The 18846-nt window shown below is 40.2% G+C and overlaps 1 non-coding gene across 1 annotated transcript; it reads right to left on the reverse strand.

The window, feature by feature from the left end:
* Positions 1 to 1876: 1876 nt before the first annotated feature.
* On the reverse strand, positions 1877 to 1984 carry LOC130952146 (small nucleolar RNA R71). The gene has a single exon (XR_009074331.1). It is a non-coding gene; the product is annotated as a small nucleolar RNA R71 (small nucleolar RNA).
* Positions 1985 to 18846: the final 16862 nt, after the last annotated feature.

Here is an 18846-nt window from a genome sequence, read left to right on the forward strand (position 1 = left end):
TGGACCGGAGTCTTAGACTAGCATTGCACTGATTCCTGGAATTCTCATTAAGAATTTTGATATCTTTTTCCACTTAATTTTCGAAAAACACAAAAAAATTACAAAATCACAAAAAAACCAAAAATATTTGATGTTTCTTGTTTGAGTCTAGAGTCTCATCTTAAGTTTGGTGTCAAATGCATGTTTTTGTTATATTTTTCGAATCCATGCATATAGTTCTTTGTTCTAATCTTTGAATTCTATTGACTTGAAGTATTTTGTGTGTCTCATATGCATTCTCATTTCGATAGTGTCAGTAGTATACAAACTGCTAAGTTTGGTGTCCTGCATGCATTGTTGTTTGGTTCTAGTTACATTTTGATTGTTCTTTATTAAAAATCCAAAAATATTTTAATTTGTGTCTTTTCAAGTCAATGATACAAAGAATTGAAGATTCAGAACATACTGCAGAGGAATTATACAGAAAAAGCTGAGCATTCAAAAATGCCCAGTGAAGAAGACAGACTGGCGTTTAAACGCCAGCCAGGGTACCTGGTTGGGCGTTTAACGCCCAAAGAGGTAGCATTTTGGGCGTTAAACGCCAGAATGTATACCATTCTGGGCGTTTAACGCCAGGATGGTGCTAGGAGGAAGATTTTGTTTTCAAATCAATTTTTTTTCAAGTTTTCAAAGTTTTTCAAAACCAAATCTTTTTCAAATCATATCTTTTCAATCAAATGTTTTCAAAATCAATTTCTTTCCTTTTTCAAAGATACTTACCAACAATTAATGATTTGATTAAACATTTTTTGCCTTTTCTATTAAGAAAGGTTTTATGTTTGAATCTTATCTTTTCTTGTTAGGAAAGTCATTAATATTTTTTTTTAAATTCATATCTTTTCAAATTGTTTTCAAATCATATCTTTTAAAATTGTTTTCAAATCATATCTTCTCAATCACATCTTTTTAAAACCATAACTTTTCAATCAAATCTTTTTAACCTCATCTTTTTCAAAATAGTTTTCAATCAAATCTTTTTGACTTCTAATTTCAAAATCTTTTTCAAAAATCACTTCAATTCTTCCCCACTTTCAATTTTCGAAAATTATCAATCAATTTTTAAAATGTTTTTGACATCTTTCTAATTAATTTTCGAAAATCCTCTTCCCTCCTTCTCACATCCTTCTATTTATGGAGTACTACTCCTTCTTAATGCACAATTCGAACTCTAACTAATCAAGTTCGAATTCTTCTACCTTCTTTTCTTCTATTTTTCTTTTCCTCTGATACTTCAAGGAATCTCTGTACTGTGACATAGAGGATTTCACATTTCTCTTGTTCTCTTCTTTTTCATATGAGCAGGAGCAGAGACAAAGGCATTCTTGTTGAAGCTAACCCTGAACCCGAGAGAACCTTGAAGAGAAAGCTAAGAGAAGCCAAGGCACAACTCTCTTTAGAGGACCTGACCGAATTCTTCAAAGAAGAAGAACACATGGCAGCCGAAAACAATAACAATGCCAACAATGCAAGGAAGGTGCTGGGTGACTTCACTGCACCTACTCCTGATTTTTATGGGAGAAGCATCTCTATCCCTGCCATTGGAGCAAACAACTTTGAGCTTAAGCCTCAATTAGTTCCTCTAATGCAACAGAATTGCAAGTTCCATGGACTTCCAATGGAAGATCCTCATCAGTTCTTAGCTGAATTCTTGCAAATCTGTGACACAGTCAAGACTAATGGGGTAGACCCTGAGGTCTACAGACTGATGCTATTCCCTTTTGCTGTAAGAGACAGAGCTAGAATATGGTTGGATTCTCAACCTAAAGAAAGCCTGGACTCTTGGGAAAAGCTAGTCAATGCCTTCTTGGCAAAGTTCTTTCCACCACAAAGATGGAGTAAGCTTAGAGTGGAAGTCCAAACCTTCAGACAGAAGGATGGAGAATCCCTCTATGAAGCTTGGGAAAGATACAAACAATTAATCAGAAGATGTCCCTCAGACATGCTTTCTGAATGGAGCATCATAGGTATTTTCTATGATGGTCTCTCTGAACTATCTAAGATGTCCTTGGATAGCTCTGCTGGAGGATCTCTTCATCTGAAGAAGACGCCTGCAGAAGCTCAAGAATTGATTGAAATGGTTGCAAATAACCAATTCATGTACACTTCTGAAAGGAATCCTGTGAACAATGGGACTAGTCAGAAGAAAGGAGTTCTTGAGATTGACACTCTGAATGCCATATTGGCTCAGAACAAGATATTGACTCAACAAGTCAATTTGATTTCTCAAAGTCTGTCTGGAATGCAAAATGCACCAAACAGTACTAAGGATGCTTCATCTGAGGAAGAAGCTTATGATCCTGAGAACCCTTCCATGGAAGAGGTGAATTACCTAGGAGAACCCTATGGAAACACCTATAATTCTTCATGGAGGAATCACCCAAATTTCTCATGGAAGAATCAAGAGAGACCTCAACAAGGTTTCAATAATAATGGTGGAAGAAACCGGCTTGGCAATAACAAGCCTTTTCCATCATCTTCTCAGCAACAGACAGAGAGTTCTAAGCAGAGTACTTCTGACTTAGCAACAATGGTCTCTGATCTAATAAAGACCACTCAAAGTTTCATGAATGAAACAAGGTCCTCCATCAGAAATTTGGAAGGACAAGTAGGTCAGCTGAGCAAGAAAGTTACTGAACTCCCTCCTAGCACTCTCCCAAGTAATACAGAAGAAAATCCAAAAGGAGAGTGCAAAGCCATAGACATGGCCGAATATGGAGAGGAAAGAGAGGAGGAGGACGCCACTGAGGAAGACCTCAGTGGGCGTGTACCAATCTCCTCTGAGTTCCTCAATGAGGAACAATGGGAATCTGAGGCTCAAATGAGACCATAGAGATTCCATTGGACTTACTTCTGCCATTCATGAGCTCTGATGAGTATTCTTCCTCTGAAGAGGATGAGTATGTCACTGAAGAGCAAGTTGCTAAATACCTTGGAGCAATCATGAAGCTAAATGACAAGTTATTTGGAAATGAGACTTGGGAGGATGAACCACCTTTGCTCACCAAAGAACTGGATGACTTGTCTAGGCAGAAACTACCTCAAAGAGGCAAGATCCTGGGAAGTTTTCTATACCTTGTACCATAGGCACCATGACCTTCAAGAAGGCCTTGTGTGACTTAGGGTCAAGTGTAAACCTCATGCCCCTCTCTGTAATGGAGAAATTAGGGATCTTTGAGGTGCAAGCTGCAAGAATCTCATTAGAGATGGCAGACAATTCAAGAAAACAAGCTCATGGACTTGTAGAGAATGTTTTGGTGAAGATTGAAGACCATTACATCCCTACTGATTTCATAGTCCTAGAGACTGGGAAGTGCATGGATGAATCCATCATCCTTGGTAGACCCTTCCTAGCCACAGCAAAGGCTGTGATTGATGTTGATAGAGGAGAGTTGACCATTCAAGGGAATGGAGAATCCTTGGTGTTTAAGGCCCAAGGACATCCCTCTATCATCATGGAGAGGAAGCATGAAGAGCTTCTCTCAAAACAGAGCCAAGCAGAGCCCCCACAGTCAAACTCTAAGTTTGGTGTTGGGAGGCCACAACCAAACTCTAAGTTTGGTGTTGAACCCCCACATTCAAACTCTAAGTTTGGTGTTGGGAGGTTTCCACACGGCTCTGAGTATTTCTGAGGCTCCATGAGAGTCCTCTGTCAAGCTAATGACATTAAAGAAGCGCTTGTTGGGAGGCAACCCAATGTTTTATAGTTAACTACTTTCTTTTGTTATTTTATCTTTTTTGTAGGTTGATGATCATAAGAAGTCACAAAAACAATGAAAAAAGCAAAAACAAAATAAAAAATAGGAAGAAAAACAGCACACCCTGGAGGAGAAGAAGCTGGCGTTCAAACGCCAGTAATGCTAGCTGTTGGGCGTTTAACGCCCAGTCTGGCACCATTCTGGGCGTTTAACGCCAGAAAGGGGCACCAGACTGGCGTTAAACGCCAGTAAAGGGCAACAACCTGGAGTTAAACGCCAGGAATGGGCACCAGCCCGGCGTTTAACGCCAGAAATAGCTCAAAACGTGATTTTGAGCAACATTTGGTGCAGGGATGACTTTTCCTTGACACCACAGGATCTGTGGACCCCACAGGACCCCACCATCACTCTCTCTCTTCTTCCCCCATTCACCAATCACCTCAATACCTCTTCCCCACAAACCCCTCACCTATCAAATCCCATCTTTCTCTTCACCACTCACATCCATCCTTCATAAAACCCCACCAACCTCACCCTTCAAATTCAAACCACTTTCCCTCCCAAACCCACCCATAATGGCCGAACCTTTACCCCCCTCTCTCCTATAAATACCATTCTTCAACTCTTCATTTTCACACAACCTAAACACCTTTTCTTACCCTTCTTGGCCGAACACACCACCTTCTCCCTCTTCCTCATTTCTTCTTCTTCTACTCTCTTCTTTCTTCTTTTGCTCGAGGACGAGCAAACATTTTAAGTTTGGTGTGGTAAAAGCGTTGCTTTTTCGTTTTTCCATAACCATTTATGGCATCCAAGGCCGGAGAAACCTCTAGAAAGAGGAAAGGGAAGGCAAAAGCTTCCACCTCCGAGTCATGGAAGATGGATAGATTCCTCTCAAGGGTGCATCAAGTCCACTTCTATGAAGTTGTGGCCTTGAAGAAGGTGATCCCCGAGGTCCCCTTTTCACTCAAAAAGGGTGAATATCCGGAGATCCGAAGAAGAGGTTGGGAAGTACTCACCAACCCCATTCAACAAGTCGGAATCTTGATGGTTCAAGAGTTCTATGCCAATGCATGGATCACCAAGAACCATGACCAAAGTGTGAACCCGAATCCAAAGAATTATCTCACTATGGTTTGGGGGAAATACTTTAATTTTAGTCCGGAGAGTGTGAGGGTGGCGTTCAACTTGCCTATGATGCAAGGAGATGAGCATCCTTACACTAGAAGGGTCAACTTTGATCAAAGGTTGGACCAAGTCCTCACAACCATATGTGAAGAGGGCGCACAATGGAAGCAAGATTCAAGAGGAAAGCCGGTTCAATTGAGAAGGCATGACCTCAAGCCCGTGGCTAGAGGATGGTTAGAGTTCATACAACGCTCAATCATTCCCACTAGCAACCGGTCCGAAGTTACTCTAGACCGGGCCATCATGATTCATAGCATCATGATTGGAGAAGAAATAGAGGTTCATGAGGTTATAGCCCAAGAACTCTATAAGGTGGCGGACAAGACCTCCACCTTGGCAAGGTTAGCCTTTCCTCACCTCATTTGTCACCTCTGTTATTCAGTTGGAGTTGACATAGAAGGAGATACCCCCATTGATGAGGACAAGCCCATCACCAAGAAAAGGATGGAGTACACAAGAGACCCCTCTCATCAAGAGATCCCTGAGATTCCTCAAGGGATGCACTTTCCTCCACAAAATTATTGGGAGCAATTAAACACCTCCCTAGGAGAATTGAGTTCCAACATGGGACAACTAAGGGTGGAGCATCAAGAACACTCCATTCTACTCCATGAAATTAAAGAAGACCAAAGAATCATGAGGGAGGAGCAACAAAGACAAGGAAGAGACATTGAGGAGCTCAAGCACTCCATAGGATCTTCAAGAGGAAGGAAGAGCCGCCATCACTAAGGTGGACCCGTTCCTTGATTTCCTTGTTCTTTATTCTTCTATTTTTCGAATTTTTGTGCTTTATGTTATCCATGTTTGTGTCTTGTGATCATTAGTGTCTTAGTGTCTATGCCTTAAAGTTATGAATGTCCTATGAATCCATCACCTTTCTTTAATAAAAACGTGCTTAATTGAAAAGGAAAGAATTGCATGAATTCTGAATTTTATAATAGTTTAATTATTTTGATGTGGTGGCAACACTTTTGTTCTCTGAATGTATGCTTGAACAGTGCATATGTCTTTTGAACTTGTGGTTCATAAATGTTGGCTCTTGAAAGAATGATGAAAAAGGAGACATGTTACTGAGGATCTGAAAAATCATAAAAAAATGATTCTTGAAGCAAGAAAGAAAGCAAGCAAAAACCGAAAAAAAAAAATTATTCGAAAAAAAAAAGCGAAAAAAAAGGAGAAAGAATAAGAGTTGTGATCCAAGGCAAATAAGAGTGTGCTTAAGAACCCTGGACACCTCTAATTGGGGACTTTAGCAAAGCTGAGTCACAATCTGAAAAGGTTCACCCAATTATGTGTCTGTGGCATGTATGTATCCGGTGGTAATATTGGAAGACAGAGTGCTTTGGGCCACAGCCAAGACTCAATAAATGGCTATGTTCAAGAATCATCATACTTTACTAGGAGAATCATTAACACTATCTGGATTCTAAGTTCCTAAAGAAGCCAATCATTCTGAATTATAAGGGATAAAGTGAGATGCCAAAACTATTCAGAGGCAAAAAGATAAAAGCCCCGCTCATCTAATTAATACTAATCTTCATAGATGTTTTTGGAGTTCATTGCATATTCTCTTCTTTTTATCTTATTTGATCTTCAGTTGCTTGGGGACAAGCAACAATTTAAGTTTGGTGTTGTGATGAGCGGATAATTTGTATGCTTTTTGGCATTGTTTTTAGTATGTTTTTAGTATGATTTAGTTAGTTTTAGTATATTTTTATTAGTTTTTAGTTAAAATTCACTTTTCTGGACTTTACTATGAGTTTGTGTGTTTTTCTGTGATTTCAGGTATTTTCTGGCTGAAATTGAGGGACCTGAGCAAAAATCTGATCCAGAGACTCAAAAGGACTGCAGATGCTGTTGGATTCTGACCTCCCTGCACTCGAAGTGGATTTTCTGGAGCTACAGAAGCCCAATTGGCGCGCTCTCAACGGCGTTGGAAAGTAGACATCCTGGGCTTTCCAGCAATATATAATAGTCCATACTTTGCCCAAGATTTGATGGCCCAAACCGGCGTTCAAAGTCACCTCAAGAAATTCCAGCGTTAAACGCCGGAACTGGCACCTAATTGGGAGTTAAACGCCCAAACTGGCACTAAAGCTGGCGTTTAACTCCAAGGAGAGTCTCTACACGAAAAAGCTTCATTGCTCAGCCCAAGCACACACCAAGTGGGCCCGGAAGTGGATTTTTATGTCATTTACTCATCTATGTACTAGTTTTCTATAAGTAGGACCTTTTACTATTGTATTTAGGGAGACTTTTGGTAGCTATCTTTGTTTTATGCTATCTTAGATCATTGGGAGGCTGGCCATTTGGCCATGCCTAGACCTTGTTCTTATGTATTTTCAACGGTGGAGTTTCTACACACCATAGATTAAGGTGTGGAGCTCTGCTGTACCTCGAGTATTAATGCAATTACTATTGTTCTTCCATTCAATTCCACTTGTTCTTTGTCCAAGATATCACTTGTTCTTCAACTTGATGAAGGTGATGATTGACGCCCATCACCATTCTCACTCATGAACAAGGTGACTGACAGCCATTCTTGTTCTACAAGCATCTGAGGCTTAGTGAATATCTCTTGGATTCCTGATTGCACGATGCATGGTTGATCTCCTGACAACCAAGTGCTCGCCTGACAAACGAGCCAACCATTCCGTGAGATCAGAATCTTCGTGGTATAGGCAAGAACTGATGGCAGCATTCAAGAGAATCCGGAAGGTCTAACCTTGTCTGTGGTATTCTGAGTAGGATTCAATGACTGAATGACTGTGACGTGCTTCAAACTCCTAGCAGGCTAGGGCGTTAGTGACAGACGCAAAAGTATCAATGGATATTATTCCGGCCTGACCGAGAACCGACAGCTGAATTCCGCTATGCCGTGACAGGACATATGCAATCGCTTTCACTGAGAGGATGGGAGGTAGCCACTGACAATGGTGAAACCCTACACAAGCTTGCCATGGAAAGGAGTAAGAAGGATTGGATGAAGGCAGTAGGAAAGCAGAGAAACGGAAGGGAAGGCATCTTCATACGCTTGTCTGAAGCTCTTACACCAATGATATACATAAGTATCACTATCTTTATCTTTATATTATTTTCGTTCATCATCATATACAATTGAGTTTGCCTGACTAAGATTTACAAGATGACCATAGCTTGCTTCAATGCTAACAATCTCCGTGGGATCGACCCTTACTCACGTAAGGTATTACTTGGACGACCCAGTGCACTTGCTGGTTAGTTGTGCGAAGTTGTGTAATGCCATGGAATTGAACCACCAAGTTTTTGGAGTTCATGACCAGGGATTATGAGAGTTGTGAAAAGTATTGTTCACAATTTCGCGCACCATTGACAGAGGTGAACTAGTCCATCAATTGAATGGGGACTACCCTGTGTTTAAGGCTCAAGGTTATCCTTCTGTAAACATGGAGAGGAAGCATGAAAAGCTTCTCTCAATACAGAGTCAAACAAAGCCCCTACAATCAAACTCTAAGTTTAGTGTTGGGAGGCCACAACCAAACTCTAAGTTTGGTGTTGAACCCCCACATTCAAACTCTAAGTTTGGTGTTGGGAGGTCCCAACAATGCTCTGAACATCTATGAAGCTCCATGAGAGCTCACTGTCAAGCTATTGACATTAAAGAAGCGCTTATTGGGAGGCAACCCAATTTTTATTTATCTATATTTTTATTGTTCTTTTATGTTTTATTAGGTTCATGATCATGTGGAGTCATAAAATAATTTCTAAAATTAAAAACAGAATCAAAAATAGCAGAAGAAAAAGCACACCCTGGAGGAAAAGCTTACTGGCGTTTAAACGCCAGTAAGGAGCATTTGGCTGGCGTTGAACGCCAGAACAGAGCATGAATCTGGCATTGAATGCCAGAAACAAGTAGCAGTCTGGCGTTTAAACGCCAGGATTACACCCTGAGGAAAGCTGGCGTTCAACGCCAGCAACAAGCATAAGGCTGATGTTAAACGCCAGAAACATGCTACATTTGGGTGTTTAACGCCAGAAACAAGTTTCAGTTCGGTAAATGCCAGGATTGCATGCAGAGGGCGTTTTACACGCCTAATTGGTGCAGAGATGATAAATCCTTGACACCTCAAGATCTGTGGACCCCACAGGATCACCTCAGGATCTGTGGACCCCACAGGATCCCCACCTACCTCAACTCACCTTCTCTCTTCTTCACACAATCCAATAACACTCTTCTCCAAACACCCTTCACCAATCACCTCCATCTCTCTTCCCCATCACCTCTTTACAACTCACATCCATCCACTCTTCCCCATAAACCCCACCTACCTTCAAATTCAAAATCTCTTTCCCACCCATACCCACCCTAAATTACTGAACCTACTACCCTCTCCCTCTACTATATAAATCCCTCCATCCTTCTTCATTTTCACACATCACTACCCTCCTTTCTCCCTCTTGGTCGAATACACATCTCTCTCCCTCTCCTCCATATCTTCTTCTTCTTCTTTTATTCTTTCTTCTTTTGCTCAAGAACGAGCAACATTCTAAGTTTGGTGTGGTAAAAGCATAGCCTTTTTTATTTTTCCATAACTATTGATGGCGCCTAAGGCCGGAGAAACCTCTAGAAAGAGAAAAGGGAAGACAAAAGCTTCCACCTCCGAGTCATGGGAGATGGAGAGATTCATCTCTAAAGCCTATCAAGACCACTTCTATGAAGTTGTGGCCAAGAAGAAGGTGATCCCTGAGGTTCCTTTCGTGCTCAAGAAAAATGAGTATCCAGAGATCCGACATGAGATCCAAAGAAGAGGTTGGGAAGTTCTTACCAATCCCATTCAACAAGTTGGAATCTTAATGCTTCAAGAGTTCTATGCCAATGCATGGATCACTAGGAACCATGATCAAAGTATGAACCTGAATCCAAAGAATTATCTTACAATGGTTCGGGGGAATGCTTAGATTTCAGTCCGGAAAATGTGAGGTTGGCGTTCAACTTGCCTATGATGCAAGAAGACGCACGCCCCTACACTAGAAGGGTCAACTTTGATCAAAGGTTGGACCAAGTACTCATGGACATATGTGTGGAAGGAGCTCAATGGAAAAGAGACTCAAAAGGCAAGCCGGTTTAATTAAGAAGACGGGACCTTAAGCCTGTGGCTAGAGGATGGTTGGAGTTCATCCAACGCTCCATCATCCCCACTAGCAACCGATCCGAAGTAACTGTGGATCGGGCCATCATGATCCATAGCATCATGATTGGAGAGGAAGTAGAAGTTCATGAAGTCATCTCTCTAGAACTCTATAAAGTAGCCGAAAAGCCCTCCATCTTGGCAAGGCTAGCTTTTCCTCATCTCATTTGCCATCTATGCAACTTAGCTGGAGTTTTCATAGAAGGAGACATCCTCATTGAAGAGGACAAGCCCATCACTAAGAAGAGAATGGAGCAAACAAGAGAGCCCATTCATGGATCTCAAGAGACGCATGAGGAAACTCATCATCAAGAAATCCCTGAGATGCCTCAAGGGATGTACTTTCCTCCAAACAACTATTGGGAATAACTCAACACTTCTCTAGAAGGATTGAGTCATGACATGAACCAATTAAGGGTGGAACACCAAGAGCACTCCATCATTCTCAATGAGATTAGAGAAGATCAAAGAGCTATGAGGGAGGAGCAACAAAGGCAAGGAAGAGACATAGAAGAGCTCAAGAACACCATTGTGATGCGTGGAAAATGATCCAACACAAAACTCACCGGCAAGTGTACCGGGTTGCATCAAGTAATAAAACTCACGGGAGTGAGGTCGATCCCACAGGGATTGAAGGATTAAGCAATTTTAGTTTAGTGGTTAATTTAGTCAAGCGAATCAAGTATTGGTTGAGTGATTTTGTATCCATGGTAAGAAAATAGCAGGAAATGTAAAGGGAGAGGGAGGAATTGCAGAAACTAAAGAGTATTGAAATTAAAAGTGTTGAATCTTAAAGAACAAGAAATTAAATGACTGAAACTTAAAGTGCAAGAAATGTAAATTACAATAACTTAAAGTGCAAGAACTATAAATTGCTTGAATGGAAAAGGGATTTGAGGATTGGGAATTCAGAATTTAAGCAAGGAAACTTAAATTGCAACAATTATCAAAGTAAGAAATGATTTGTATTCAACTAGATGTCAAACAGAAAATAGAAACTAAATTGCAGCAGTGGTTCAACAGAAGAACCAAAAGGAAAATGGGATCTGAGGACTCCAGAGACTAGATAGCAAAGTCTAGATCTCAATTGCCTTCCCAGATCCAAATTCACAAAGCAATTAAAGAGAAATTGAAGATTGAAGCAGTAAGGAAATGGAATTTAGCTCAGCAGCAGTAAGAAGATGAAGTTTAGCTCAATTATGCAGTAAGAAATCCAAGAGATCTTAAATGGAGATTGAGACAGAAATTCCTCAATTCTTCACACTCAAGATTCAAACAAGAAAAGTAAAAATGCTCAAGCAAGAACGAGGAAGAAGAGAGATCAATTCTCCTTCCCAATTCTCTAAAATCTCAGTTCCAAGCTCTCAAAATCAAGTCTAAAGATGTGAAAATTCAAAAATCAAAAGAAGGGTCTTAATTACATCAAACTATCTCCTATTTATACACTTTCTATTCTTGGATTTTGGAATTTGGATGGGCTTTTGATTTGGTGAAGAAATGAATTAAATTGGATTTTTAATCCAATTTTTAGCCCATGAGAAAGTAGCTTCCAGGAGGCTGCCCTGCCCTTGTGGAGGGCAGAGCAGGGAAATTGTGCATGCGCTCTAAGTGTGTAGCATCAGGATGCTGCCCTGCCCTTGCGGAGAGCAGGGCAGTGTACGTCATGGTGCGTTTGAAATACTTCGCGTGCCAAGTCTTGGACATCATGAGGGTAGCGCTCAAGTGGTGCAGCTTCCTTTGCTTTCTTAGTGAAGCCTCTATGTTCGAGACTTACTAGGAGCATTTCGGCCAATTTTTGGCTTATTTTCCTTTGTGCTTGAGCGCTACTCCTTTCCTCTTTGTTCTTGGGTTCGAAACCCATAGGAAACACTAGGAAGCAATTTCCTTTGATTTTTTCTTGCATGGAGCCCGATATTGCTCTTGAAGAGGGCAGGGCAGAATTTTTGCTTCCTTTGGTCCTTGGCATCAAATTGTGCTCCGCCCTTGTTGTGGGCAGGGCAGTGATGCTTTTTAATGCTTGGTTCAATATGCTGCTCTCCTGGAGGGCAGTGTGCTCTTGTGGAGGGCAGTGTTTGCTTCCTCCTTCTATGTTGCACCACACTTCTCATCTCTTGACCACACTTCTTAAGCCATGTTTTTCTTCTTTTCTTCCTTTCTTTACCTACAAGAAATCAAAACAACCAATCAAAGTATCTCTAGACTCATAAGGTTTATAATTCATTAAAAATCAATTAATTTTAGCTCAAACCTCATGATTTAGCATCAATTTAATGGTGGTTGTTTGATTTAAAGAAGTTATGCATTTTCATTCCAAATTACTTACTTAGGATGCAAGAAAGTGTATAAAGACTAGTAAAACAAGTGAAATTAGCTTGAGAAATGGGTATATGATGACCTGTCATCACAACACCAAACTTAATTCTTGCTTGTCCCCAAGCAAGCATCAAAACTAGGAGAAAATGAAATGAACAAGAAGAGCAAACATATCCTTATTAGGCATATAGCATAACTTGATTCATGGAGTTTTTATGCAGACAATGATAACTCAAGTTATTGTTTGCTGTTACATAATATACATTTTTCCTTAAAGGCTTACTAAACTTGCTGTTATGAGGTTTACTCTTTACTTGCTCCCTTGCTAACTTTTCTTTTCTCATGTTGCTTATCAAGCTCATTATTCTTTGAAGGCTTGGTATCTAATGTTGCAGTAGTAGTCTTTGGCTTTATTTTTACTCAACATCTTTCCACCACAGACACATGGCTCACTATTTCCTCCTAGGATTATTGATGCCCAGCATCTCTTTGGATAACTAAATGTTCTGTATCTAGGTTGCTCTTTATTGTGGACTTTCAATTGGCCATCCCAAATCAGTTGATCTAAGTGACCGGGTTTTGAAATACCCCTCAGAATTTACTTGTCCAAGCATATCCTAGTACAAGAACACCACAGGCATGTGTCCTAGGGTCCAAGCTATTGGTGTCTAGCCTTTATTCTTTGTTTTTCTTGCCACATTGGCTTTTTCTACTCCCTTTTCTTTCTGTTTTATTTTTTGTTCTCAAGGGCTTTTTCTTTATTGATAGAAACCTTTATGACAGCAAGCTAGCTCACACTTCAATAAAAATTATATCATGCAGCAATTATTTCATGAGTTATGCATTTAATCAAGCACATACACCACCATTAACTTCCATTCTAACTTATGCAACATTGGATGTTTACTTTCTAATTCAAACAATTCTCTTTTATTCAAGCATATGGGAAACAAAACAGAATTCAAGCTAAGTGATGAATGACAAGCACTTATGCAAATAAGCATTCTTAACAAACAATCCACTTGCAACCAGATAAACACCTTAGCAGGACATATAAGGGTTTCCATGTTCAAAATAATTCACAGCAGCAAGGATTAAGTTTAGATACAACCCTTGAAGTTGCAGCCCTTTGATTCTTCCTTCTGTTGTGTTTTCTTTGAGTTAAGATGCACAATATCTTCAATTGTTGACTCATGTCCTGCATAATTCTCAAAGTTGCTTGCTTCTCAAGCCCTTAATTGCATGGTTAGTATGCATAAATTGAGTGTGGCTCTTGGATTTATTTAGGTGTTGGGGACACCAAACTTAATTGCTTGCCACTGCCTCTGATGCAACAAGTTAACCATATGTGAAACCTTGTGTCCTTGCTAAAGGTTATGGAATTAAAGCTAGAAAGCAGTTAAATAGTTGGATAATTTGTTTGATTGCTTAGAGCTAGCACTATGCAAGAGGTGAGAATGTGTTTTTAAATGAGATTTTTGGTGGAACACCAAACTTAGAATCTTTCATTCTCCCTTAAATTGTTTTGGTGTGCAACACCAAACTTAGCTCCTTGCAATCCATACCAATTATTCAACATTTTTATTGAAAAAGCTATGAAAAGAAAACTACCTCAGGTTGGGTTGCCTCCTAACGAGCGCTCTTTTATTGTCACTAGCTTGACATTGATCTCCCTTTAGGGTGGTTGATGCTGGTGATGTCTCAACTTGTCCCCTCTCACTGTAAGCTTTCTCTGTGTGCCTTGATGCTCAATTTCAATGTGCTTAAGAGAGAGTACTTGGTTGACAGTGTAATGATCTTCTGTTCTCAGCTGTTGATATACTAGTTGCACCTTGTCACCTTTGGAAAATCCTTCAGTTGGGATTTTCTTATTCTTTCACCCTTTGTAAGCCTTCTTCTTGTTCTTCATCTTTTTCTTTCTTGTTGATCTTTCTCCCTTGATAGTGACTTGGGTTGTGATACCTCCCTTTTTGTTTATCATCTCGGCTTCTTTTTGAATTCCTTTTCCTTCTTGCACCTGCTCATTTTTCTGTTCTACTGCATTGTTGGTTGCTTGCTTTGGAAGAGGGTCACTACTTGTCTTGCTTGTTTCTTCATTACTTTGTGATTCTGGAAACACTTTCAAGGTGATGCTCTCCTCATGCATCCTGAGGGTTATTTCTCCCTGCTCTATATCTACAATGGCTCTGGCAGTGGCCAAAAATGGTCGACCAAGTATTATGGAGTCATTCTCATTCTCTGCTGAATCTAGGATCACAAAGTCTGCTAGAAAGATAAACTTGTCAACCTTAACTAAAAGGTTTTCAATCAACCCTTTAGGATATACCACTGATTGGTCTACCAATTCCAAGGACATCTGTATTGGTTTCACCTCTCCTATGCCAAGCTTTTTCACTAAAGAAGATGGAATTAGATTTATACTTGCTCCTAAGTCACACATCCCCTTGTTGATGAATAGGCTTCCAATAGTGCAAGATAGGAAGAAACCTCCAGGATCTTTAAGCTTGGGAGGGAGCCCTTTTTTGATTAGTGCACTGCATTCTTCACTGAGCATTACAGTCTCCTTCTCATTCCAACTTCTTTTCTTATTGATGAGCTCCTTTAAGAACTTGGCATATAGAGGCATTTGCTCCAATGCCTCAGCCAAAGGTATATTGATTTCCAGCTTCTTGAAAGTCTCAAGGAATTTGTGGAAATGTTGATCTTTTGCTTCTTTTTGGAATCTCTGTGGATAGGGTAGTGGAAGTGCAAGACTATTCTCCACTTGATGCTGTTTTGGATTTGGTTCTTCTATGATCTGCTTTTCCTTCTTTAAACTCTGTGGTTGGTTGTTCTCTTCTGTGAGCTTTTCTGAACCATTCTTGTTTGTTATGTCCTTGTTATTAGCTCCATTTTCTGTTGGCTCTTTGTCATTCTCCATAAGTTTTTTGGTTGCTCCTTGGTTGCCATCCACCAATGTCTTTCCACTCCTTAATTGCACGACTTTGCATTCTTCTTTTGGATTAGGAATGGTATCACTTGGTGGTGAGCTTGAAGGTCTCTCAATAGAAATCTGCTTGGAGATTTGTCCAATCTGCCTTTCTAGGCTCTTCATGGAAGCTTCTTGGTTCTTTGTTGTCAATTCTTGGTTCTTCATCATCTTCTCCATAAGCATCTCCAGATTAGTAATCCTCTGAGAGTCTTGTGAGATTGGTTGGTTTTGGGGTATTGATGGATGATGGTGAGTGTTTTGGTTAGTTGGGTAGTTATTGGGTGGATAGTGGTTAGAGTTGGGATAAGTGTTTTGTGGTTTTCTGTATGTGTTTTGGTTAGTGCTTGGCTGGTTGTTGTGGTTTGTATTTTTCCAATTGTTTTGAGTTGAGTTCCTTTGCCATGGCTGCTGAGTTTGATTGTGGTTGTCTCCCCATCTGAGGTTGGGATGGTTTTTCCAAGAGGGATTGTAAGTATCACCATAGACTTCATTTGTTCCAGGATTTTGGTTGTGCATGTATTGGACTTGCTCTTGCTGTTGCTCCTCTTGAATTTCTTCATTTTGCCCCCAAGTAGTTGATGGTTGGCTTGTGGCACTCACTGATGCAACTTGAAGGCTATCAATTCTTTTGGCCATTTGCTCAAACTGTTGTTGAATTTGCTGCTGCATCATCTTGTTCTGAGCTAGAATTGAATCCACTCCTTCCAACTCCATTACTCCTCTCCTTTGCGATGGTTGGCGTTGCCTTTGGTGAGCAAAGAAATATTGGTTGTTAGCCACCATATCAATGAGGCTCTGAGCTTCCTCTGCAGTTTTCATCAATTGCAATGATCTTCCAGCTGAGTGATCAAGTGCCTCTTGAGCTTTCAGAGTAAGTCCTTCATAGAAGTTCTGCAACTTATCCCACTCAGTAAACATTTCTGGTGGACATTTCCTCAACAGAGCCTTATATCTTTCCCATGCTTCATATAAATTTTCAGCCTCCATTTGAGTGAATGTCTGCACCTCAGTCTTCAATCTTATGATCCTTTGAGGGGGATAAAATTTGGCAAGAAACTTGCTCACCAAATTATCCCAAGTGTTGATGCTTTCCTTTGGAAATGTTTCTAGCCATTGGGTGGCTTTGTCCCTGAGAGAGAATGGAAAGAGCAGTAGCTTGTAGCTGTCAGAAGGCACACCATTGGTTTTGACAGTGTCACAAATCCTCAAGAAGGTAGATAAATGTTGATTCGGGTCCTCCAATGGCCCTCCTCCAAAAGAGCAGTTGTTTTGGACCAATGTGATGAGTTGTGGCTTTAGTTCAAAGTTGTTTGCATTGACATTAGGGGTAAGAATGCTACTCCCACAATGTCTAGCATTTGCAAATGTGTAGGAGGCCAGTACTCTTCTTTGTTGTGGGTTATTGTTGGCCCCTCCTTCTGGTTGATTGGAATTTGATGGATCTCCTTCCATTTCTTGGAATTCCTCCTCAGATTCTTCCTCTCCAATAACGTTCTTCCCTCTTTCAGCTCTTCTTATTCTTCGAAGAGTTCTTTGGTCAATTTCAGAGAGAATAGGGGAAGCTCTTCCTGTACCTGACATACAAACACACAATAAGAAACACACAGATCCAGAAAATCAGTGAAACTTCAATCTATTGCTAGAGTGAAGTTTTATTTAGTTTAAGCAAAAATTCAAACAGTTAGTGTGTTAGTTAAAAATAAAGAAAAAGTGCTTGATCTAGACCACCACTTCACTTAATCATTGTCAATCTATTTCAATCCCCGGCAACGGCGCCAAAAACTTGATGTGTGGAAAATGATCCAACACAAAACTCACCGGCAAGTGTACCGGGTCGAATCAAGTAATAAAACTCACGGGAGTGAGGTCGATCCCACAGGGATTGAAGGATTAAGCAATTTTAGTTTAGTGGTTAATTTAGTCAAGCGAATCAAGTATTGGTTGAGTGATTTTGTATCCACAGTAAGTAAATAGCAGGAAATGTAAAGGGAGAGGGAGGAATTGCAGAAACTAAAGAGAATTGAAAGTAAAAGTGCTGAATCTTAAAGAACAAGAAATTAAATGACTAAAACTTAAAGTGCAAGAAATGTAAATTGCAGTAACTTAAAGTGCAAGAACTATAAATTGCTTGAATGGAAAAGGGATTTGAGGATTGGGAATTCAGAATTTAAGCAAGGAAACTTAAATTGCAACAATTATCAAAGTAAGAAATGATTTGAATTCAACTAGATGTCAAACAGAAAATAGAAACTAAATTGCAGCAGTGGTTCAACAGAAGAACCAAAAGGAAAATGAGATCTGAGGACTCCAGAGACTAGATAGCAAAGTCTAGATCTCAATTGCCTTCCCAGATCCAAATTCACAAAGCAATTAAAGAGAAATTGAAGATTGAAGCAGTAAGGAAATGGAATTTAGCTCAGCAGCAGTAAGAAGATGAAGTTTAGCTCAATTATGCAGTAAGAAATCCAAGAGATCTTAAATGGAGATTGAGATAGAAATTCCTCAATTCTTCACACTCAAGATTCAAATAAGAAAAGTAAAAATGCTCAAGCAAGAATGAGGAAGAAGAGAGATCAATTCTCCTTCCCAATTCTCTAAAATCTCAGTTCCAAGCTCTCAAAATCAAGTCTAAAGATGTGAAAATTCAAAAATCAAAAGAAGGGTCTTAATTCAATCAAACTATCTCCTATTTATACACTTTCTATTCTTGGATTTTGGAATTTGGATGGGCTTTTGATTTGGTGAAGAAATGAATTTAATTGGATTTTTAATCCAATTTTCAGCCCATGAGAAAGTAGCTTCCAGGAGGCTGCCCTGCCCTTGTGGAGGGCAGAGCAGGGAAATTGTGCATGCGCTCTAAGTGTGTAGCATCAGGATGCTGCCCTGCCCTTGCGGAGAGCAGGGCAGTGTACGTCATGGTGCGTTTGAAATACTTCGCGTGCCAAGTCTTGGACATCATTAGGGTAGCGCTCAAGTGGTGCAGCTTCCTTTGCTTTCTTAGTGAAGCCTCCGTGTTCGAGACTTACTGGGAGCATTTCGGCCAATTTTTGGCTTATTTTCCTTTGTGCTTGAGCGCTACTCCTTTCCTCTTTGTTCTTGGGTTCGAAACCCATAGGAAACACTAGGAAGCAATTTCCTTTGATTTTTTCTTGCATGGAGCCCGATATTGCTCTTGAAGAGGGCAGGGCAGAATTTTTGCTTCCTTTGGTCCTTGGCATCAAATTGTGCTCCGCCCTTGTTGTGGGCAGGGCAGTGATGCTTTTTAATGCTTGGTTCAATATGCTGCTCTCCTGGAGGGCAGTGTGCTCTTGTGGAGGGCAGTGTTTGCTTCCTCCTTCTATGTTGCACCACACTTCTCATCTCTTTGCCACACTTCTTAAGCCATGTTTTTCTTCTTTTCTTCCTTTCTTCACCTACAAGAAATCAAAACAACCAATCAAAGTATCTCTAGACTCATAAGGTTTATAATTCA

The sequence above is a fragment of the Arachis stenosperma genome, chromosome 1 (genome assembly GCF_014773155.1).
Source record: "Arachis stenosperma cultivar V10309 chromosome 1, arast.V10309.gnm1.PFL2, whole genome shotgun sequence".
NCBI lineage: Eukaryota > Viridiplantae > Streptophyta > Magnoliopsida > Fabales > Fabaceae > Arachis > Arachis stenosperma.